Here is a 23915-nt window from a genome sequence, read left to right on the forward strand (position 1 = left end):
GACACATCTATTCAGAAGCAACCTTCCTTTCCAGATGTCAGTTTTTCCTCTGGGGGACCCCACCCCACCCCACCGCCACCACCTGTCTCCAAGGCCATGCTTGCTAGTTTGGTTCACTGAGTGACTTTGGCTTGTGCCCTTGGGTCTGACCTGGCCTCTGTGACTAGGTTTTGTTGTGTTAGTCTACCTTGTGAGCTTTATACTCAGGGGATTTCTGGGTCCTTGCAGAGACTCAAGTCGGTAATCTTATTATTAGAAAGGGAACACCTGGCAGGCTGCTCTAGGAGCTCTTTCCTTCACCACAGACTACTTTCCTGACTGTGTAGTTTTGTCTGTGACATAGCGAGTGCCCGCTGAGAACAATGACAGTGGTGAGATGAGCAACAATGGCAGCTACCAGTGAGCCCCCATACTGGGCAGGCACACCTCTGGGGACATTACATCTCTTATCCTGTGTGACCCTCATAGCACCCCGAAGAGCTTTCCTCCATTGTTACCACTGCTGTATGTGCAGGAGCTGAAGTCTAGGGAACGGATGTAACTTGCTCTGGGTCACCGACCACAGCCGCGTGAGGAAGAGTCACCGTGAACCCAGTTGCTCTGGGAAGAGAATAGACAAACGACAGCTGTTGTCCCGCCTTGCTATTTCGGAAACCCCAGTCAGTGACAGGAACAGTCCCAACCTGGACTTGCGGACTGATTGTTTAACTATGTGAGCTATTTAATGGTACTCACTGGAAGGAATCCAGTAAGCACATGCCAGTGGAACTGTCCTTTACATTCCAGAAGAGAAACTTAGGTCTTCCTGAAGAACTCCTACTCTGGTTCCCCAGAGGGGTTGTGGGGACAGGGTGGATGGGTTACTGGGCGCCTTTGTGACTGAAATCTCCATCCATATTAGTTTCAAGGTGTTACTCTTGTTTATCATTCATCTTTAGAGGATGCTGTAGTAAGCTGTTGTGTACCCTCTGTTCCTACCGGATTAATCACTTAGGAAAGATTGACCAAGTGCCCTTAACAGCATCTTTTTTCCTCTTGGATGGCACTGTTTCTAGAAGCTTCAGGGTTTCTGGGCTGTCGTGTTGAGATACCATCTCGGCGTCTCATAATGCTGAATTTGGCAGGGAAGCAGGGCTGGACTTCTTGGGTCCAGGGATGGGGACCACCGAGTAGGTCTCCTGCGGGCAGGTGCAGGCGTCACTAGGGAGTAAGAGAAATGCCAGCCATAATCTGCTCATCCATGCTGCCCTGTGCTCCCCACGTTGGTGCCCGCTGGATGGCAGGGGGATGGCAGCCCTGCACACACGAATAGTGGCAGCAAGAGCAGTCTTTCAGCCCAGGGTGCTGACACACTCCAGTTCTGGCCCGACTCCCTGCTTCTCGAGAAAGAGGTTGGCAGCCATTTCATTCAGTGGGAGGACGACAGACCGTGGGACGTCTCAGTGACCCCTTGCTGTGGCTCTGTCTCGCTCGTCCTCCTAGAGGCAGTCTCGCGGTTCATTAGCAGTGTGTGGGCAGATGTCCGAACCTCTGAGCCTCAGGTTTCTTCATCTGTTAAGAATAATGGGACTAAGGATGCCTTCCGCCAAAACTGGGGGAATGATGGTCCTGGGGATGGAAATGATATGTTAAGGACATCATTACAGCCTAGCACATCAAGTGCCCATAGTAAGTGTGCCTCTCCTGCCCAAACAGAAGAATTACGTCAGGGCTTCCATTTTGTTTGCCAGTGGCCACAAGCCTACCTCCATGAGCCGGGGCAGCAGCTAAGGGAGGATGAGTAGGGAAGAGGTTGGTAGGCATGGCTTTGGCTGTTGTCCGCTGGGGGCGACACACTCAGTCTAAAGGCAGCCTCCTCTGTCCACGTGTGAATTGCCAAGGGAGGCCTGTAGAATCCCATGAGCTTGACTGTGTTTTCTCCTCTCCCCTGGGTCTGCCCTGTCTGTGTTCCTCTCTTCACTTTTAGGGTCATTTCCCCTAGAGTGCCTGAATCCCAGTATTGGTGTGACAGGGGTGTTTGGGAAATAAGGCTGTTTCACCCCAGGCTCTGAGGAGTTCATGTTTCCTCAGGCAAGTCACACGAATGCAAGAGCCGCATAGTGAGAAGGTTTGCCTAAGAAATTAGCTTGATATCTGAAGATTTGTTTGGTACAATTCATTATTGAAACTACTGCTTTTACTATAATAATTCATGGTCATTTTAGTATTTAGCTCTGTCAAATTCAGTCCATCCGCAAAGAGGGTGTTGTAAATAAGTATTGAGATCATTGATTGGGATGGTGGTCCCCAGTGGTCATTCCCTTCAAATGGAGTTGCCCTGCAAATAGGCACTCTGCTTTTATTTTCCCTGGATGCTCTTCTCAGCTTCCTTCCCTGGAAACATCCTGGTGGCCCTGGTATTTGGCCCCATGCCATCCTGTTCTTCATCTGCATTAAGGGGCTCATGCTTGCCTCTGGGCTCCAGGGAGGACAGGCCCTGGGACTGGTCTATATCTGATATCCGGCCGCACTTGGATCCTGCCTGTTATTGGGCTAGAGGGCACAGTCCTCAGGTCAGCATTCGTAACCGAGGTCATTAGAAGAAGGTAGCTGCCCTATTGTGCCTGGAGCCGGACTGGTAAAGCCCTTCACTCAGATTATCCCTTTAGCCCCTCAAAAGTTGGTCACATGTGCCCCTAAGAGACGTGAGGCCTCTCCCCACCACACCAACAGGTGCTACCAGTGTCCACCACGGACCTTCTATTTTTCTGCTGCAGAAAGCTTCACTGCCTTTAATATGCAATCCAGGGAACCTGGGGCTGACTGAGAGTCGTTTCTCAGACTCAGGTTTGGAGATTTCTTCATGGGCCTAGGAAGAGGCCATGAAGAGCGAGTATGTGATTCATAAGTCAGTCACGCGTTCAGTAGGCTCCCGCCCCATACCACATGTTGTGCTAGGCACTGGGGCACAAGAGATGACTTACACCTGTTCCAGGGCCTTGAGGAGTTTGTGCAAAGAGCAGACCTCACTGCAGCTCCCCTGGGGGACTCATGCTCCACAGTGGGGGGAGTCAAAGGCTATGGGAGTGCAGATGAGGAAAGTAGCTGCTTCAGACTTCAGAACAACTGTGAGGACAGTTGTACCCTTCATGGATGGAGAACTGTGTCCAGAATGTTCCCTTGCCTCCGTCCCCACAACCCTCCTCCCAGTGCCGGGGACCAGGAACTACTTGGCACACTGCCTCTGGCTCTTTGACCTCCAGCCTGTCCTCTCTGTCACCAGAGGGAGCTTTGCATAACTTTTCATTCTGGTTGCTTTTGAGACCTGATTTTTTACTTTGGTGTTCGATAGTTTTACGGCAGTCAGTCAAAGGGTAGAATCATTTTTATTATGTTGCTGGGGGGCTCGGTGTGGTTCTTCCATTTGGAAATTCTTCTCTGCTCTCTCTTTGATTCTCTCCGGTCTTTCCTAGAGCTCCTGTTAGAAACCTGCCGTGTTATCAGTCTGCTCTTTTCCTCCATCTCCCTTTCTGCCAGTGACAAATTCCAGCACTTCCTCAAAAACATCTGTGAGTTTACTGACCCTGTGGCTGTTCATAATCGGCTGTTTAGCACTCTTTTCGAATGTGAAGGTTTGGGTTTTATTTTTAAGTTTTAGAAGTTCTGTTTGGAGCTTTTTAAAATCAGCCTGTTAATTTTGGGTTTTAGTTTAGTTTTTTAGTGCCCTAGTTTTTATTATGATTTCTGTCCCTTTCATCTCTTTATTTTGATGACACATATCGTGTCTTTTGAAGTGTCCAATTATCTCTAGTTTTAAGAGTACTATCTTTTGCATAAGTTGTGTCTGTCACCTTGCCTTTGTGGTGGCTCACTTCCTCACTTGGTGGTTCTTTTTTATCAGGAGACCGTCTTAGTCGGGATTGTTTTCACCATGGGAGCCGTGAGTTGTGGGGTCTGTGTTCATCACTTCGGTGTTAGTTCCACCAAGACCCCAGGGTTCCAGAGGCCCAGCTCGTTCTGTTAGGATTCCCGGAAGCTGGGTAGGATTGATTCAGCCTCTACACCAACCCATGCCATGTAGGCTTTGAATCTCCTTTCTGCGAAGGAGAGACCTCTGCTCTGCTTCACGTACGGACTCTCCAGGCTGTGAGAAAGGTCTTTCTGTCCCTGTTTAAAGACCAACAGCCCTTCCTAGATTCCTGACTCTCGGATCCATTTCCCTGGCCAGGTCTTCTTCCTCCTGTGGGCATGAAAATCCTAGAGCCTGTAACTGTGTCAGAGTTTGATCATCCCAGCCCCAGCTTCCATGATAAAGATTCTGGCTTTGACTTAGTTTCCTCTTTATTTTAGGTAACTGGGGATCTTCCCATTATTCTCTGATGCTTAGTTTTATATTCAAATGGTTCTAATCATGTATTTCCTCATTTTCCTGTGGTTGTGTGGGGAAGAAGGTCCCCATCCATTCAGTCTACCATCTCGTCAGAACCACAGGTCTGAATGAACTGAATGCGAATCTGAGTACGCACTTGTTCATGCAGCGTTCTGAGGGTTTCTGCTAGGGACCAGTATAGCACTAGGCACTGAGGCTACAGAGCTGAATGAACATTTGCGTGGCCCTCAGAGGCCCTGGACTAGTGGAAGGGGCAAGGTCCCCACCTGCTCCAATGTCCCCTATGTCCCACCCCTCCCAGACCACCTCAGGTCTCTCGTGTGTGATGTGTGTCTGTGTGACCAGGCTGTTCCTTATTTCTAGAACCCCACTCTTTCCCACGGCCCTTTCCCCACCCATCTGGGGGTGACCCTTCCACTCTTAGCTAAGTTTTACTACTTCCAGAAAATCATTCTAGCCCCTAACAAATATCTCCCAGGAAGCCATTCCAGCCCTTCAAAACTGTCACAAAGGGCTGAAACCAGTGTCCCTCCTCCATGGTCCTCCGCCTCACCCGTCCCTTCTTCAGCATTCAACACAGGACAGTTTGGGCATTGGTTTACCTGCTGCTCCCTGTCCTGGCCTGGGCCCTTGTAAGCTCAGGGCCTTGTTTTGCTCCCTTCAGTGCCCCTGGTGCCTAGCCCAGGACCTGGTACACCATCCTTGAGGAAGGGAGTGGGTGGGGGACCTAACATAATCTTTTAGAGAGGGAACCTGGCTCCTGGAAGTCAAATCTCTTTCCAGCCTTAGTTTTTCATTTGTTATACGATTATGATGAGGATTAAATTGCTCCTGATATTAGGGAAAACTATCTCCTTGGATAATTTATGAATTCTGAAGAACTAACATGTAGAAGAAAAAAGCTATAAAAAATTGATTTTTAACTCTGTAAGTATTGTAGTGATTATAGTTATTTACATCAACTGCTTCACATTTTTTTGCTTGATAGTGAGGCATAACAGTAACAATGACAATTTTAAATATGCCAGATATTTTGTTCGTGACCTCTCAAATTTTCTGGTCCATGCAGTGTAATAGTGATCAGAACTACTAGCTCACGAATGCCCACAGATCACCAGCGTGGGGCAAGGGGCTTACCTGAGTTAGTCCTAGTTCCACAACCACTCAGACAGATCTTATTTTCATAATTCTACAGATTTTTTTTTTTTTAAGAGAGCACTTAACCTGCCCAAGGTCACACCATGGTCAAGAGCAGAGCCTGGGTTTTGCCCCAATGTGAGCCAATTCCAAAGCCCAGGCTGTGCCTTCACACCACCTGCTTTTCTCTCCAGAGCTTAAATCTTGGGGCAGGGGAGGAGGGGTGAGATCTGGTTCTAGCCTCTCCTTGGCAGCTCTGTCCTAGAAGCTCTCTGTCTGGGAAGTCCTGGGATTCCAACCCCTGCGGACTCCTAGGGAAGCAGACAGCCTGGTCCGTTGGATGGGCTCCTGACCTGTCATCACAAATAGGAGTTTGGCCGGTCTTCTCCAGGGCAGGTCATTGTCCCCCTCTGGGATGCGGTCTTTCCGTCAGGAGCATGAAGATGGCCATATGTCTCAGGGCTGGGGGAGAACAGCATGAAGGGAAGTGTGATATGGCTGTGTAAGGAAACTGTTACCAAGCACGGTGTTCTACCTTGCAGCTTGCCTATGTGGCTTGTGCCCTGGGCCCTCTTGGACCCAGGCTGCAGCTCTGCAGTGCCCTCTACTCCCCCTGGGCAGCCCTGTGCCTCGCCTCAGTCCAGAGACCACCAGCTCCCCCCCAACTCCATCTTACTCTGGGGATGGGTTAGTTTGCTAAACTAATGAAACCAAATCCTTTGGGTTTTCCTGACTGACTGGAGAACTCATGTTGGCACCTTGAAACCCACGGCAAATAGCCAACATCTAGAGGCCTCCAAGAAAGCTTCCCCCTGTGAGATGGATTTTCCTAAGCTCAGCGCCTTTCCACCTTCCTAAACCCAAGTGGGAGGAATGCAACATTGCGGCTTTCCAGAGGAGAGGGCCGTGCTGGTCCTCGCGTTGTCTGCTCTCCAGAGCCCACGGGCACCTCATCACTCACGTCACTGGCCTTTCTGGCCTTTCTTGCCAGAAAGGTCCCGGGCCCCGGGACCCTGACAGCCCACCTGGGTTCTTTGCCCTCAGCCCCTGGGCACATAGTGCTTTCTGGACCTGAGGCCTTCCCAGCATGCTGGCCTGCCCCAGGGAACTAGCTGGCTCAGTATCCTCAGTTTGGTCTTAGGACCCTGTCGGCACAGTCAGAGCAGACCCAGGGGACAGAGACAGTATTCTCTCTGTGTTCTCTTGTTTCCATCATGGGGCCATGCCAGGTGAGCTCAGGTCCCCTGACAAGTAGTGTCCCAGACAGGATTAGCGTGTGGGAGACGCACAAGGGGATGAAGGGCGACAACAGGAGCGGCCACAGGCTGCAGACCATGGCACCAGCCTTCCCCTGCGAAGAAGAGGGTGAGGAAAGGCAGGCCAGAGGCAGAGGCTCAGCCTGCAGCCTGATTCCAAGACGGCTTAGGCCAGGCCAGTAGAGTGGCCTCGAACCAGCCTTGCTTGTTGCAGTAGTCTCGGATCCCATGGGAGCCACCCTCCCAGGGCAGCCCCAGGCCACCCTTTGCCCCCTCAGAACTGCCTTTACACCCCACTGTGGGGAGCAGCTACTCTGTGGCTCTTGCGGGCCTCTCTTCCCAAGGAGGAGCTTCAAAAGGAGAAATGAATGGGATAGGCTCCTGCTTCCATTACGGACTAGAACTCGGGGTCCCTGCTGGGCCTCTCCTCCCTCTCCCCTACTGTCCCTCCCAAATACTTCTCACCCCTAGCCAGCACCTGAGCAGGTCTTGGCGTCTTAGCCGGTAGTTTGACCCAAACCCGCGTCATGAGGTTTCTGAGCCAGGGTTGGTGCGTATCTGTATGTCTGTTCCCAGTGGGGCAGGAGCAGCAGGAAGTTCCCCTGAGTTCCACACACCTCCCTGCCTGCGCCTCCCCTGATCCCGGTTGACTGTCCCGCCCTCACTGCCCATGAAGACGGCCCCTCCCATCTCCTGGCCCTGATGAACTTGGAGTCTGAAGAACCCTGGCAGCAGCTGGCGCTGGCAGTTGTGAAGGGCCTGTGCCACGTCATCCCTGGCCCCCAGGACCCCAGGCACCATCGTGTCTGCGAGTGTTAGCGAACCCAGCTCTGCAACTGCCTCTCCTGCAGAGGAATGGCGCCAACAGACTCCTCCGTGGTTTGGTATCCGTCTTCCTCGTACATTGTTGTTGATCCCGGTGGAGGAATGTCCTGCAGGCGCTCCCACAGAACACAGGCCTCAGCTGGGTCTTCTGGTACTTCTCAGTAGTTCATCCGTGCCAGCACGGCCCCTTCCCTCGGCCTCTTTCCTCCTTCCTCTGCTGTCTGCCAGGGCAGTTCATGCCCTTCCACTTCCCTCAGCCTCAGCTATCACTGTCTCTGGGCCTCTAAGGGCCACCCCAGGAGCAAGTGTGCCCTCTTGGGCCTTTGTGGGGCATCAAATGCACATCCCACAGAATACCCCAAGTCCATGAATTCTTGCTCATCTCGTCTTATGTCTCGTCTTCTGTCCCTTTGATCATGCCCCTCGAATCCTGCTGGCTGATTCTCACTCTTGGTATAGAATCTCTGTCCCCCCTTATCAGGCCCCGCACACCCCCAGCAGGACCATCATACTAGCCCTGAGCCCTAATCAGGGGCCTGGCAGCCCGGAAAGGTAGGGGACACTCCTGGGGACAGGGGAGGGACCTGTGTCTTCCAGCACAGGGACATTGCTAGCCTCCTGAGAGAGGAAGGGCCACCATTTTGCAAGCTGCCAAGGGGGCCCCCTGTGGCTGTCCCACTTTGACTTTTAGCTGCTCGTGGAGGGCACACCATCTGTCATTGTCCCTCTGCTGGGCATTGGCACACCTCACGGTAACCAGCCAGCCTCATGGTCCTGGGGGACGCTGCCCCCCCAGGCTTTTACGTGTTCCAATCAACACCAAGTCAAGCCAAAGCTTTTTCCCTAGGCACCATCAACAAATCTCTGAGCCTTCAGGCCGCCACTCTGTGCCTTAGACTCTCCATGTCCCATGTAGCTCTCAGAAGTGCAGCCCCTCTGCCTGCCAGCCAATGAGTGAGCAGTCCAGTGAGCAGCCCCCGAACTCTCAGACCCGCAGCAGCGCTCCTAGTGTTGGTTCAGACCTGCTGGCAGACGGCAGGCCAGCCGTAGAAGAGAAGGGGGCAGAAGAGGGCAGGAGAGGGCAGGAGGGAGTCTTCAGACCTCCCCACAGTCCCGCCCCATGCAGGACCGGAAGGGAGCAGTACCGCCTAGGGAGAGTCTCAGGTCCCAACCAGGCCCATGGGAAGTCACCGAGCTGAAATCGCCTGCCTGCCGGAGGAGTGGGTCACTAGTGGGAACAGCCCACCAGAAGTGCGGCTCAGTCCCCATGCAGGGGTGGGGTTGGAGAGGCTGCAGCCCAGCTGAAAGGCAGTTTTTGCTGCTAGAGCACAAGGTCCCAGAGGCCCAGCTGCCACACTAGAGCTGGGAGAGAGCAGGGGCTCCTGATAATTAAGCCCCAATAATTCGTTTCCCCAATGCTAGGTTCCCGTTCTAGTCCTTCACCTAAAATAAGCAGAGGAGGTATTTCCCAGCATCCCCGACCACTTCAGACCAACACCAACACTTCCCTGCGCTTTGGAAGTGATACTTTTTATCCACACCTGGGACCCAATGCCAGTTCCTCAGGCTAAGTGGTGACATTACCTAAGAGCCCCCAGACCTCCCACCGACACTGCCAGTCCGACTGAAGAAAGCCTTTCTTGTTCTTGGAGAGGCCCCTGGTTAGGAGAAAGGGGAGCTGGAAATCCAGGGAGAGGAGGGAAGTTGGAGGCATTGCAACCAGAGCGAGGTGCCAGGAGCGACCTCATGGTACAGGCCTGCAGCCGCAGCCAGCAGGTTGGAATGCGCCCGGTGCAGGTGTGAGCTCCCTGCTCCCATCCCGGCCCTCGTCCCTCGTTGTGGGGCACTGGCAGGTGCGGGGGCCATTGGTGGGGTGTGGGACCAGCTCCAGCTCAAGCTGCTGCAGCCAAGATGGATCAGAGGGGGGACACTCCTCCCCCTTCCACACCAGCCAGGGAGGTGGGAGGGGGGTGCACGCTGGACCCTCCCACCACCTCACACCCACAGCCTCCACACCTTGGAGGCCAGAAATGCAGGGAGCATTGGACTTCGGCTTTCTCTACAGAATGGGAAGGCAGGATGAGCACTACTCCATTTTACAGAGAGGGAAACCCTGTCTCTGAGCGCTGCCCAGGGTGAAACCCCACAGGAGAGGTGGAGCCAGCAGCCTTCTCTCCCAGTTACCATCTGAGCCACGGGATACCTGGTGGAGGCAGGGCCTGCCTCAGCTACGCGGAGTGCCAAGGGCAGGGAGGGCAGCAAGTCCTGGGTCAGCGTGTCTGACGGTTCCCATCACCCTGTCTCCCACAGATGCAGTGCAAGCCGCAGGTGGCCGGGGCAGGGAGACACTCTCGATCAGCCGTAGGGATTCGGCACTCTTTCTCTGCCTCCTGAGAGAACAGGGAACAGAGGGGCCCGAGGTTAGGTTTTAGAGCCCTGAGCTGCCTGAGCAGAGGTTTTCCATGCCCCCGGGCTGGGGTGCTCAGCCCGAAGGACAAATCAGTAGCTACTCAGCTCCTCCTGGCTTGCTTGCTTTTCCTGCCTTTTCTTTTCTTTTCTTCTCTTTTCTTAAAGATTGATTGATTGATTGATTTGTAACTGGGAGTAGGAGAGTCTCAAGCTGACCCCCCACTGAACACAGGCTGTATCCCAAGACCTGAGATCATGACCTGAGCCGAAACCAAGAGTCAGGCTCTTAGCCCATTGAGCCAGCCAGGCGCCCCTTCTGCTGGCTTTCTGAGGCCAGAACTGAGAGTGAGAAAGTGTGGGATCCAGCAGTGGGGGGATGGTGCAGACACATCAGACACCATCAGACACTCATCTGTGTCTCAGCGTGGACAGGGATGCCATTCCACTGCATTACATAGTGTGTGGGGAAACAGATTTTCACAGTAAACTCACTGGTAAGCATATTTTTGAACTATGATATGCATAGAGAAAAGTGCATAGAGAAAAGCTATACATCTAGTTCAAAGGAGAATAGAAATGAATACACCCACAGAAGTATTACCCAAATCAAGAAACTGAACATTTCGGTACCTGGGAGCTTCCCTCCTGCCCTTCCCCTCCTCCCAAAAGGAATCCACCATCCTAACTTCGAACACCACAGATTCATTTCGCCTAGCCTCGTACTTCATATGGATGGAATCCTTCCATATACTCCCTTTCCTGTCTGATTTTTTTTTTTTCTTTCCCGGTGATGTTTGTGAGAGTTCATCTTTGTTGCTGCAAAGATGTTCTTCTAGCCACGTCCATTCCTCCTCACTGCTGGAAGAGTTGACTTTGTGCGAATCCATCTGTCCAGTCAGCATAATCCAGCCAACATGGGGTTCTTTTCCAGTGTAGGGTTATTAGAAATCATTGAGTATATACCTAGGAGCAAAGTGGCTAAATCACAGAAAAAAATACCCACTTCAGCAGACACTGCCGAATGGTTTTCCCAAGTGATTGTACCAGTTTAACACACAACAGTGTATGAGATTTCATGTCTACTGTCCAGTCAGTAGCATGCCTTTTCAAGTCTCAGCATATTTTTCTACTGGGTTTTCTGGTTTTCTTGTTGATCTATTGTTCTTTCTATTCTGAGTACGAGTCCTTTCTTGGTTATACATGTTACAAATATCTTCTGCTCTGTAGCTCACTTTTTTACTCTCTTTGGTAGAGTTTAAATGAACAGAAGTTCCTCATTTCAATATAGTTCAGAGTATCAGGCTTTTTCTTTATTGTTAATTCTTTGGTATCCCATTTAAGAACTTTTAATCAAAATCCTAAAGACTTGTTTGTATTATGGTTCTCCAGGGAACCAGAACCAATATATGTGTCTCAATATACTTATATTGATTTAAATGAGATTTATTATGAGGAATCTGCTCATGGGATGACGGAGGCTGGGAAGTCCCGTGATCTGCCGTCTATAAGCTAGAGAACCGGGAAAACTGGTGGTAATTTAATGGAGTCCAAAGGCTTGAGAACCAAGAAAGTTGATGGCGTGAATTCCAGTCTGAGGGCAGCAGAAGAGGAGATAAGATGCCCCACTGCTCAAGCAGTGAGACAGGGAAAATAGGATGAGCTCCTCCTTCCTCTGACTTTTGTTCTCTTCAGGCCTCCGGCAGATCAGATGATCCCTACCCACTTTTGGGAGGGCTGTCTATCCTACTGATTCCACTGACTCAAATGCTCATAGACACGCTAGAAATAATGTTTATTCCAGGCATCCCCGGGCCCGGCAAGCTGACAAAAAAGTCACCATCCACATGTTCCTATAGTATCTTTTAGAAGCTCTCATGTATTACCTTCTCCATGTTATATCTATAATATATCCAGAATTGATTTTTGAATATGGTTTAGCAAGTTTCCTTCTTTGCATGTGTTTATCTAATTGGCCCAACATCATTTGTTGAAGAGACTCCCATTGTCACACCATGCTGCCTTTGTCAAAGGTCTTGTTTCCACGCTCTGTTTCACTTCATGAATCTATGTGTCTGCTCTTGTGCCAATGCCACGCTGCCTCGGTTGTTGTACCTTTGTTAAAAGTCTTAATCTCCAGGAGAGCTGGACCTTCCACTTTGTTCTCTTCTGTGAAGGGCGTCGAAGCTGTTCTTGGCACTTTCTATGCCCATATTAATGTTAGAGTCAAATCGTCAGTCGCCATACACATGCACACAGTCTTACTGGGATTTACATTGAGATTGCTTAGATTCACAAACCATTTTGGGATTTTATGATACTTTTATGATACTGAGTCTCCTATGCCACAAACATCATATATCCTGCTATTTATCTATGTCTTCCTTAATTCTTCTTCTCAATACTGTCTTATAATTTTCTATGTAAAAGCCTTACTCATCTTGTGTTAGATTCCTCCTAGGCATTTGATATTTGTCGTACTATTTTAAATGGTATTTGTAGGGTGCTTGAGGGGCTCAGTCTGTTAAGTGTCTGCCTTCGGTTCAGGGTATGATCCCAGGGTTCTGGGATTGAGTCCTGCATCAGGCTCCCTGCTCAGCAGGGAGTCTGCTTCTACCTCTCCCTCTACTCCTTCCCCCCTGCTTGCATACTCTCTCTCTCTCCGTCTCTCTCTCTCTCTCAAATAAATAAATAAGATCTTTAAAAAATAATTAAGTGAATTTTTAAAAAATTCCTTTTTCTCCTTGTTGCTGAGACATGGAAGTACAACTTGTATTGATCATGTATTCAGTGATCTTACTAAATTTATTTATTAAACTCAAATAATTTGTTTATAGATCCTTTTTAATTTTTCTATATACCCAGTCACGTCATCTCCAAGCAGTAAGAGTTATACTTTCTCCTTCCTGATGCTCATACCATGTACGTCTTTTTCTCGCAATTATTGTGCTGTAAAGCGTTTAATGGAAGTGATGGTAGCAGATATTCATGTCTTGTTCCTGATCTCAGAGAGAGAAGTTTTTACCACAAACTCACGCAAGATAATGAAATCTTACCCTTCAATATACACTTGATTTTACTTTCCACTCAGGACGAGCTTTCAGTGTGGAAAGACTTTTAGGTTTGAAATGGGGCAGTGGTGGTTTGTAGGCTGAGAGCAAGGCAGATGGAATCAATGTTTTAAGAGGACAGAAACTGAGGATTGTCACAAGACGGTGTCTCATTTTAACTTTGTGACGAAAATTTCACCTTGTCCACTTTACAGAAGGACCCGTGGCTGACCAGGGGTTGAAACAGAGGTGTCAGACCCAAAGCCCAGACTTTTCTCACCCCTCCCAGACTGCCTGCTAGAATATTTTTTTCAAAGATTTTATTTATTTATTTGAAATAGAGAGAGATCACAAGTAGACAGAGGAAGACGGGGGAGGGGGGGAAGCAGGCTCCCTGCTGAGCAGGGAGCCCAATGTGGGGCTGGATCCCAGGACCCTGAGACCATGACCTGAGCTGAAGGCAGCAGCTTAACCCACTGAGCCACCCAGGCGCCCCTAGAATGTTTTGGGGTTTTTTTAAAGGTTTTTAAAGAGAGAGAGTACAAGTAGGCAGAGCAGCAGGTAGAGGGAGAAGGAAAAGCAGGCTTCCCACTGAGCAGAGAGCCTAATGTGGGTCTTGATCCCAGGACCCTGAGATCATGACCTGAGCCAAAGGCTGTGGCTTAACTGACTGAGCCACCCAGGTGTCCCTACCTGCTAGAGTATTGAATGTGAAACCCCTAAGGTCACAAAACTGTCACTTTTGTCGCAGATTTCCAGGGGAAGCATTGTTGAACTACCTCATAGGTATATTTAACATCTTTTCTTTCTCTACCTCCAAATCCCCACCTATCGCTGTCATCTCCCCCATCCCACCTTTGATTTCCATCGCCATGGGCGCAGACTCACGCTGGAAGGTGCCCTCCCTGCTTGCCTGAGACCCTGAAGGGCTGCACCTGCCACTCTCCTCAGCCACCTGCTTGAGCCACCCACCAGGCCAGGGCCTTCCCCAGTTTCTGCCCCTTGAGCGCTTATCTGACGTCAGGGAGTAGGGGGTGAGAACTGAGGGCTTTCCTTCAGTCAGGCAGCTTGGGCTTTGGGGGTAGAACTGTGTCTTAAGCCCTTTGAAGTGTCAGCTGTCCCAATTTGAGGATTGCACAGATAGACAGAATATTTCTCTGCTGAGATATGAAGAGAGGAAGGCAGAGTGCAGGGAGGGTAGAGACCCAAACCCAAACAGGCCCTGGGGCTGGCAAGGGCTCCCTGGGCCCAGGCCTTAGCGAGAATGTCCCCATTACTCTCACACCCCTCCTTTTGCAGCCCAAATAACTACCCAAGGATGACCTGGAAGATTTCCCCACAAGACAGAAAATTCTAGGACACCAAGAACTCTCAAAACTAAGAACTAAATTGAAACTCTCGAAGACCTTATAAAAGACAGTAAATGTTTCTTTGGTTGATTTAACACAGGGTTGCATTAAGCAAACAACTTTTTCTCCTTCTGAGGTTCAATGTCCTTTGGATAATTTTGCCTTTCCCTTTATGCGATTTCTGCAACAGACCACAGTCTCCACATTCCGGGGAGCCCCGTGGGGCCACCACTATCCAGCGTGACTTGGAGCAAGCCTTTCAGTTGTTTTTCTTCCAAATGCTTCTTAGCATGTGGTGACATTTCTTTGATGGGGAAGAGAGAATTAGCATATTTGTTTTCTATCTCCACCTGCCATATCCGTACCTATTTCTGAATTTTCTGGTGCAATACGTGCATCTTTCTTTGCATCCCGGGAAGGAAGACTGCTCTTCGGCTGCCTGTAATGAGCAGATAGCTCAGCTGGGCAGTTTTAAACCCAAGGAGACCTGTCCCTTTCCAAGACTTTAGGGCATTCTAGAAGATGCTGGTGATATTCAGGCCGTCCCCTGTTGGATGAATAGGCCCACTCAGCTCCTGGCATGTGGAGTGGGACTTCCGGCTCCCTCCATGCCGGTGCGCCCTGCCAGACCTTAGTGCCTGTTCGGATACTTAGAGTAGCAAGTGGTGGGTATGTAAATACCCTTTCTTGGGTACTGGAAGTCCAGAACCCAGGCCCAGGCCGCAGAGGGCCGAGACACTCTCGGGAGGTTAGCCCCTATGAGAAAAAAGCCACAGGATTGTGTTTTGGCTCCAAGCCTAAAGAAAGGTGCCCGTGGCTGTCACCTCCAACAAGCTGCCTGGCGGATAACCAGAAAGTGCTTGGCTCTTTCTAAGCGTTTGGCTGTGCTCTCTGTGGGGAAGTGTTCCTGATCGGTCTTCACGGCTACTCCCCAGCTCTCTGGGGCCTTGTGGCTTTTTCTTGGTGGTTGAGCAGGAAGCCTCCAGAGCCTGAAGGAATTGCTGTGCTCAATGACAAAGGCCATCAATTGACATAAATCACTCAGAGGCGGTCTCATTTATTGAAGAGGAATGGAACACAGTTTACTCTGTCCTCTGAGCACACTGCTTCAATGGCGGGCACTCAGGTGAGGAAAGATCTCACAGAGTGACTCAAAACAAGCACCCAGCTCCTGGCCATTGAGTCAAGGGCGTGCCATACAGCTCAGCGGTGGGGGGTGGGGGTCAGCTGTGATCTTTAGATAAATATGGTAATGTCTGAGCAAGCTGGGACCTTCAGATCTATTCTCTAGAACATTATTTTTTCACCTGGAAAAAAATTCGTTCTTCCAAGCACCAAAAGTTTTGTTTAACCTTTCTGTACCTGCTGTTTGCTTGAATAGTGTTAACCAGACATAAATGCAGCCCTTTCTAATAATTTGGGAATGTTCACAGTATTTGTGTTGTGATATAGAAACGTTTTCCTCGTGGGCTGGCATGCTGTGCCATGCCCTCTCCCTCCACACTGAATACACTGTGGTGCCGCAGGTTGTCACGTGACCTGCTGAGCCCCTGCCCCCTCTGCCTGTGTGTCCCCCATTAACAGTCATCATGGCTTGCCACGTCTCCAGAAGCACGAGGCCCGTCGGGGTGTGGAGTCAGGGAGCTGAGTCAGCTGGTTAGAATCGTAGTGCAGGAGGAAAAGCCCCAGATGCAGGGGGGGGGGGGGAGGGGGAGGCTCCCCGTGAGTCACCTTGTCCTACTGCTGTGCTTTGTTTGTTGTTTATTTCCTGGTTCTGCCCTGTGCTTCGAATATTCTAGATTGTGTGCGATTGCCTTCCAGATAAGCACAATAAGGTTGTGCCTTTAAAATCCCGTGAACTTAATCATTCAGGACATTTGTCATGTTGGGAGGCTCTTCCTTACTGCTGACCACCCCCAGTTTCATCGAAATCTGCGGCTTCCCATTCTTCTTTAGCACAGATGAAAGACCGTTTAGCCGGCCACCAGCTTCTGAGTCATAAACATTCTAAGAAACCAGCAGATTCCTCAGTGTTCCGTTCCTGAAGCTGAAGGAATTTTTTTCTCATTTGGGCCTTCTTCCTAGCGTGGTTTCAAGCTTCTAGTATCATCAGACTTGACTCTCATGTTTATGGACCCATTTGTCTCCTCAGAACCAGTTTACTTGATTGTGGGCCCCTCGAGGCAGGGTCCTGCCTTTAGCTTCCTGACCCATGAACTCCTCGGAAGGGGATGGAAAAGTCTCGTGGGTAGAGGGTGGGAGTGAGGGTCCAACCTCCTTCCTCAGACCTCTGAGGACCCACTGCCGCCGCGCTCGGTAAGAAAGTGAAGCCGCCTGTCCACCAGGGAGAGCCCCTGTCCTCCTAGGAGCACCACAGCCTCGGTGGCCCATCCACACCCAGCCTCGGTGGAGGCTGGAGGCCAGCACTGGTCAGAACCCTGGGAAAGATGGGCTAGAGCCTGGGAACCACAGGAATCATCAGGAAACCCTGATACTCAGAACTGTGTTACATACCAGATGGGTCACTTCCCACTGCCAAACCTAGAAAGTGACCTCAGGAAGATTCCCTAGCGTGTAAGCAGGGGCCCTGAGGTCTGCCTACGTGCTTCGTGGCCTTGAGAAGCAGTTATCAGGTGTTTTCAGCCCAGACCTGGACACCTTTCCTTTGCTCGTCCCTCAGACTTCACTGGACCCGTGCTAGCACCAGCTACTGTACCAGCTGAGCACAGGCAAGGAGGAGGCCCCTCCTCCCTGAAGCTCACAGCCCGTGGGTAAGACAGGTATCTAAACCCACATTCTCAAGCTGTGACAAAGGCCACGGTGGAGGTGCACAAGGTGTGCGGAGAGCGGGCTCCCAGTGAAGTACCCATCCCACAGGGGAAAGCCTGTGCTGCTCGGTGCCTGCAGTGTGGGGGTGTCAGTGTGGGAGACCCTGCAGAATGTAGGGTCTGGTGAGCCCCAGCCCCACCCAGGGGGAGGCAGTTGCTCTGTGGCAGGGGGCTGAGGGAGGGGCAGGAGCTAGCAGAGGAGCTCATCAGGGTCTGTGTTCTGTCTTGTCAGCCTCTGTAAGGGTGAGAGAATGATGGCTAGAAGGAGAGTGGTTGTGTCCCCCCGGGCCCAGCCTGAATGGCTCTCCCTGTACCTCCAGATCTAGCACAGGGTGGCCTTCCTCCTGCTGCTTCCCCAGCGGGGTGAGGGTCACCATTCCTGGGCGGACGGCCACAGAGCGGGGAGCAGCACCCACTCTCTGTGTGAGGTTGGCAGTAGAATGCCCCTGGTCTGCACACTGCCTGCGAGGATGTCCGGGTGCAACCTAGCACCCAGAATTTTCTGTGAGCGGTAATTGAGCAGTAAGCCTACCAATATGCAACTGTGACATATGAGGACCCAGGCTTGAGCCTCACAGAGATTTGCCCATGAGTGGACTGGCATGACTCCATTAGCCAGGGAGTACCATCCCTCTCCCCTGCAGTGGCTACACGGAGAGATGAGAGGCCTGGGCAGGGGAGGACAGCTGCACCCGGGGAACTACATGGACCCTGGAGGGCATCAGGCAGGGCCTCCTGCCAGATGGAGACAGTCCAGCAGAGGCCAGAGAGTGCTGGGTGCTGTGGATTGGTCCTCCCAGTCATGAATGGCTGCCCAGGCCTAACCTCAGTTACCTCAGCTACCTCAGCTACCCATGAGGAAGCTCCCAGAAGGCCATGCTGACACAGAAATCTGGTCAGCATCCCGGGTGCCCAGCCTTCCCAGAGCCTCTAGAAGTCCTGGATAAACAGGGCTCCCCAAGACGAACTTGGAGTGGCAGCTCGGGAAAGTGAAACCGTTGGATCCAGTCAGGCTTTGACATCTGCTGGCCTCACTGTCTGACTTACCACTGACCCGGCTCACCGGGATAAAGGGCCTCATCTAGATTGTTCTGGCCTCGGGTCTAAGGTCAAGCTGAGGGTAATACCCGGAAAGGGCTGAAGGCTTCCCACAGCCTATATCTGAGAGCTTTCGTTGGCCTAGAGACAGAGGGTAGAGATGGAGATGAAAACCAGAAATCCCCTTGCTGGCCCCCACCCACTGTTCAGAGGGAGAGCAGGAGCCTCAGTGTGTCCTAGAGGTTGCCCTGGCAGACACTTTACCTTGTTGGGGAAGCCCAGAGGCTCTGGACAGGAACATATCCATTTAAACCACTCTGAGCCTAGTTCATAAAACGGTAGGTCAATATTTTACAAGTCACTTAGCTAATGAAGACCTCTGCCAGACTCAACATACCACATCCCAGTGGGTGATAAGACAAGTGTTAGTTCACTGGAAACAGCCCAGAGGAGAGGTTTTTCCTTTCTTTTTCGTAATCTGCTGGGTTTCATACTTAGATAGAGTGAGGCGGGCTGCCCTTGGACAAGAATATTTGCTTGTCAGGTGGCCCAACAAATGAGCCCCGGCTACACCCTCACCCTGTGCCAGGTCTAAGCAGCAACCACCTGCAGGCGAGTCGGAATCTCATTAGAGCAGACTCACATGTCCCACTTGGCCGGCGGAAGCCATCTTCGGTTCTGTCTGCCAAGTCCACATGCTGCCTTCCTGCGGGGAGAAGCTCAAGGGACGCCACAGGAGCTGTGACTGCAGCATGATCTCCACTCCCACCTCCAAAGACAGGCCTCATTTTCCCCTCAGCATTTTCTCTGGAGCATTGAGCAAACCATGTCTCTGAAGGGCCTTGTTTGTTCCCCCAAGCATTTTATTACCATCTACACATGCCCTTGGCTGTGACCTACGCTTGCCCTTGGCCATGGGATACAGAGATGGGGTGGGGGGGCCTGGTCCCCAGGCAGGAAAACCAACCTCAGTGGAGACCCTCGCCATCCGTGATGAGCTCTGAGCCTGGACTGAGCCTTGAAAACTCAGCCTGACTGAGTGCAGGAGGCGCACCCGGGCGTGGCCAGCAGAGGGCGCCCCGCGGGAGCCCAGGAGCAGTCCTGCAGAGTCTGGGGGCCCAGCGCCCAAGAGGAGGCCCAAAGAGCACCCTGGGAGCAGAGATGCCCATGTCCTCATGACTTGGTGTGAGAGCTAAGCTGAAGCCAAGGGAGCAGCCGCCTGTGATGCAAGAAGCCAGATCTGTGTCAGGGCTCAAGCCCCTCCAAGGGCCCTGGCCACAGCTGGGGTAACCAAGGGACTGACACAGACTGTTGAGATTTTTCTGACAGGGTGGAACTCTCCAGAGTAAGCATTAAAAAAGGCCTGAATTCTTTGCCCAAGTCAGAGTTCAGTGTGGAACTACACTCTCAGGACAGGCTAGAAAGGCTCGTTGGAGGCTTACCGAGCAACGGCTCCCAGGGCAGGTATTCAGACCGAGGCATCTGGGGGTCAGGATGGCCGTGGCTCTGCAGAAAGCCCCGCCCTCCCTTCTGAACTGGTGGGCCAGCCCATGGCCACAGCTGGAGCAGTAGCAGTAGCAAGAAAAAGAGGTCGCCGAGGAAATAGGCAGAACCTTCGAGCCTTTAGCTAGTGACTGGAACAGGCTAGGAGAGGGGATGGCTCTGGGGACTAGGGCAGTGAGAACCAGCATGCTCAGCACCTGTGCTCATTCAGTGGCAACACTGAGATGCAAGGTGGGGGCTGAGCCCCAGCATAGATGAGAGAAAGCATTTCCTTGGGGAAGTAGTGAGGTACAGATAATTCCAACTCCTGATCTTTTTGTCCCCCTGAGCAGTAAAGAGGCAGAGGCCAACCCAGGGCTGCAAATAAGACTCCCAAGATTGCAGAAATGTCCCAGCCCAGCCAGGTGGGCAGGTGGCCTCATGCGTGTACCTGCCTGGTGTAGTCAGCTCCAGACCAAGGGGCAGGGAGCAGCCCCAGGGAACATCTCCATCCCCCTGGGCTTGTGGAGCACCAGGCTGAGAGGAGTAACCTGGGCTCTGTGGGTGCTGCAACCCTTGCTGAAGGGAGGAGGTACCCTTGACTATTAGGAGGAAGGACTACAGTGATGTGGCAGACCAGCTTGGGGCAGGCTCTGTATTGAGCCCTTGGTCAGGCACCACTCAGGAAAGCCTGCTGCCCAGTCCTCAGGGAACTTTGGGCAGGCAGTTCAGGATAACCTGAAGAAAAAGCAGTGGACGGGGCCTCTGTGTCCCTGGTCTGTGAGCTTGGAGGAACCACTCTGCCTCTGAGCCTCCCTTTGCCCAATGAACAATGAGGGGTCTAAGACTTGTGAAAACAGCATAAAGTGCCAGGGAAATGGGGGTATTGGTCTTGCATAGACAAAGCAAAATTACAGACAAAACATCTCTTTGGAGCATGGTAAACAGCTGAGCGAGCCAGCTGGAGAGAGGTTGGCATGGGATAGGCCTGAGTGGCTTGGGAGGCATTGGGGGTAGAACGCGCAGAAGCCCAGAGAAGGCTGCCGTGTGAGCTCGTTGGATTTGGGCCAGCTCAGAGCCAAGAGGCCTTATCAGTCCTTGCCCCCTTTCTGGGCTAGACTGGGCAGAGCACCCTCAGAGCAGCTGCCCTGCGCCATCCCCAGCAGCCTCAAGCATTAAAGGCTCAAGACTTGGGCTCCAGGATGATGCTCAGGTCTAGACTCTTGGCTCCAAAGGATTTTACAAGATGTATTGTCTTTGAGGAAGCCAATGGCACCCACATGGGCCTTTTTCACAAACAAAGTCATAAATAGCATGTTTGGGTGCCTCTTCAGAGACTGAGACCACTGAGACCCTCTCCTGGTGTGCCCCACAGTGTCCCAACACACTTTCATGGCCCAGAGAGCCCTGACCACGTCCGCATGCCAGTGCCTCCCACCTGACCCTCTCTTCCCCATGGCCTTGAACCAGGCATGCACAGGAGGTCAGCCAGACCAGGGCTCAGGATGGGGGCTGATTGCCGCATCTGGGTGGAGGCCAGCTCACGCACAGTTCCCCCCAAGGGCTGTGCCTCCACTAGCCTTGCATCCCTGGGCAGCCCACCCAGGTAGCCCCCCAGGGTGCATGGGGGCATAGGAACCCAGAGTCCTTCTTCGTGGCCGAGGAACCAGCACTTACCTAAAGATCCAGATTCGCATTTTGCTCATTCCAGGAAACCCTTTCCTCCTTTGTCTGAGGACAGACTTTGGAGTCAAAAAGACCAGTCTCCAGATCACAACCCTGCCACACTCTGGTGCATGGAAAGCCCAGCCTGAGACCAGCAGGTGGTCTTACTTCCTTCCAGCCTTCAGTGGCTGTGTAGCTGGGCTGATGGCCCTGCTTAAAGCGAGCTGCTCCCCAGAAACAGTGAAACCAAGCGTGTCTTGGGGGAGGTGAGGAAAGCCTGTTGTAACTTGGAAAAGCCAAGTAGCTTGAGGTCCTAGAACTTGTGTCTCATCCTCTCTTACCTAGTTGTCTGGTGGAGGTGGGGTACGGGAGAGTGATACCTGGAATTGCATTCTGGGCTACTCCTCTCTTCCAAATAGCTTTGTGCCCAAAGCCTAACTTTAAGATCAAAATTGATCTCTCCCAATGTCAGTGATGACCGAGTTGGCCCCCACTGGGCTTATCCAAGCTCTGTCCCTTGTCCAAGGTTACAGAGTGAGGCCCCAATGGTTGGGCTGGGGCATGAAAGGGACTCCAAGGCCTGGGAGTCTGAAGAGGGCAGCAAAGCTGTCAGGGGGCAGTGTGGAGGCCCCCGAAGGTGGCCGGGCCTCTGTGTATCCCGACCATACCTGCTGTGGCCGGCGGTTTTCATCTGCTTTGGAAGGCAGCTAGGAGCAGAGAAAGGTGTGTGTGTCAACGCCCCAGCATAGCCAGCGAGCCCTAATTACCCAGCTCCATGAGGCCACAAGCACACATTGCCACCTGGTTCTGCTTAGGGGGGAGTTTTCTGCCATGAGCACCGGCCTTATGCCTCCTCGAGCAGAGTTCTGAACCTTGGGAAGGGAGCTCGGCTTCTCAGCTAGCTTTACGCTGACAAAGGGCTTTCTGCCTGTCAACCCAACTCCCCAGCAAACCCCATCCCCTCCCTACCGCAGCCACTGGGCCTCCCTTTGGCAGGGCCCGAGGGCCCATGCTCCGGAGGCCTAGCCTCTGGAGACTTCCTTTCGAGCTAGAAAAACAAGCGGCCGAACCGTGCCTCCCTGCAGCTGGACCCCACCCGCTGAACCTATAGAAAGGCCCTGGAGTGGATTCAGCCTCACAGAAGAGGAAACCTGGCTCCGGCCTCACCCGCAGGGCCTGTTATGTCTGGCTCCAGAGGCCTTCTCCTCTGGGCTTTTCCATGCCTGTGAACTAGGCCCCATTCATTTCCCTGTGGTTTCGTGGGAATGTCCAAAACACTCAGCAGGTTGTAGCAAGCCCAGGAGGAGAGGGGTCAGCGAGAGGCCCGGGCCGTGACGTGTGGTCGGCCCCATGGCCGCAGCACCTTCCACTTGGGGTGTCCGGCTGGCTGTGGGTGGGCACCGGTCAGTCCTCCGGCTGCCCCCCACCCAGCCTGGCCGGCTCAGCCTGTGGCTCTCTCTCTAGGTCTCCACTTTCCAGCTCCCAGGCCACCAGCCCCACCCCGGCCTGGCCTAGGAGAGAACCGCAACAAAGATCTCTTCAAGCTTCCCATCCCCGGCAGCTTCCCCTCAGCGCCCGTCCAGCCGTCCTTCCCCTCCCGCCCTGACTCCCAGGGCCTGTGCAGTTTTCCACCACACTGCCCTCCATCTGGGGCTGCTGGGAGAGCTGCAGGTCCTCTATGAGGGTGGCCGCCTCCCCCCACACACCCCTAACCCCCTGGGCTTCCCGGCCTCGGAGAAGGGGCCACGCTCAGGCGTACCGCCCTGCTGGCTGCCACCTTCCGACAGCTGAACCCCAGGGCTCCCAGGCCTGCAGTGGGGAGAATGTGCCCAAGTGGGGAGAATCGGGTCCTCAGAAGGAGTGATTTGAAACTGGCTGGCTGGGAGCAGTTCTTATCAAATTTCCAAGTTAGCAGTTTTCAGCAAGTGCTAATCGAACTGCCTCTGTGAGCGACCTAATTCCATCTGCATGAGATTCCCAGAGTTGTGACAAGTACCCCGGTGGCCAAGGGCAGAAGAGGCTCTGCTGGTCTCTCACTTGCTCTTGGTCTTTGAAAACTGATGCATTTTCAAGTTTGGGTCACAGCCATGCCACTGTGCCCTGGCGGCCCAGCTCCCCTGTCCTTTCCAAAGCCACTTTCGGAGTGTTCTGGGTATGGAAGGGGTGGGGTGAGTTTCTCATCTGGTTTAGCTGTAAAATGAATCTGGAAATGGAACATCCTTGGCGGCCCTGTGGCTCTGGTCGGGCAGGGCTGAGAGGGTAAGTGCAGAGGAGCCGAGAGTCCAAGGGCAAGGGCCCTGGGCCGGCAGGGTCAGGAGCTCAGCCTGCCCGTCTACACGGATTCTGGGCTCAAGAGAGACCCTGCTGTCAGATGCCGCTCTTCTAGATCCACCGACCTCTGAGGGAGGGAGGGCAGCCAGCGGAGCTGTGGTCAGCCCAGCGCTGACCTTGGGTCTGGACTGTGCCGGCCCCCAGGCTGCCCTGTCCCTGGGCCTTGTGGAGGTAGCCAC

At 52.6% G+C, this 23915-nt stretch overlaps 1 protein-coding gene across 5 annotated transcripts in view; it reads left to right on the plus strand.

The window, feature by feature from the left end:
- Positions 1 to 23915, plus strand: part of DIS3L2 (DIS3 like 3'-5' exoribonuclease 2) — a 365245-nt gene that overhangs the window by 326695 nt on the left and 14635 nt on the right. The window lies entirely within an intron of this gene.

This window comes from Mustela erminea, chromosome 8 (assembly GCF_009829155.1).
Source record: "Mustela erminea isolate mMusErm1 chromosome 8, mMusErm1.Pri, whole genome shotgun sequence".
NCBI classification, from domain to species: Eukaryota; Metazoa; Chordata; class Mammalia; order Carnivora; family Mustelidae; genus Mustela; species Mustela erminea.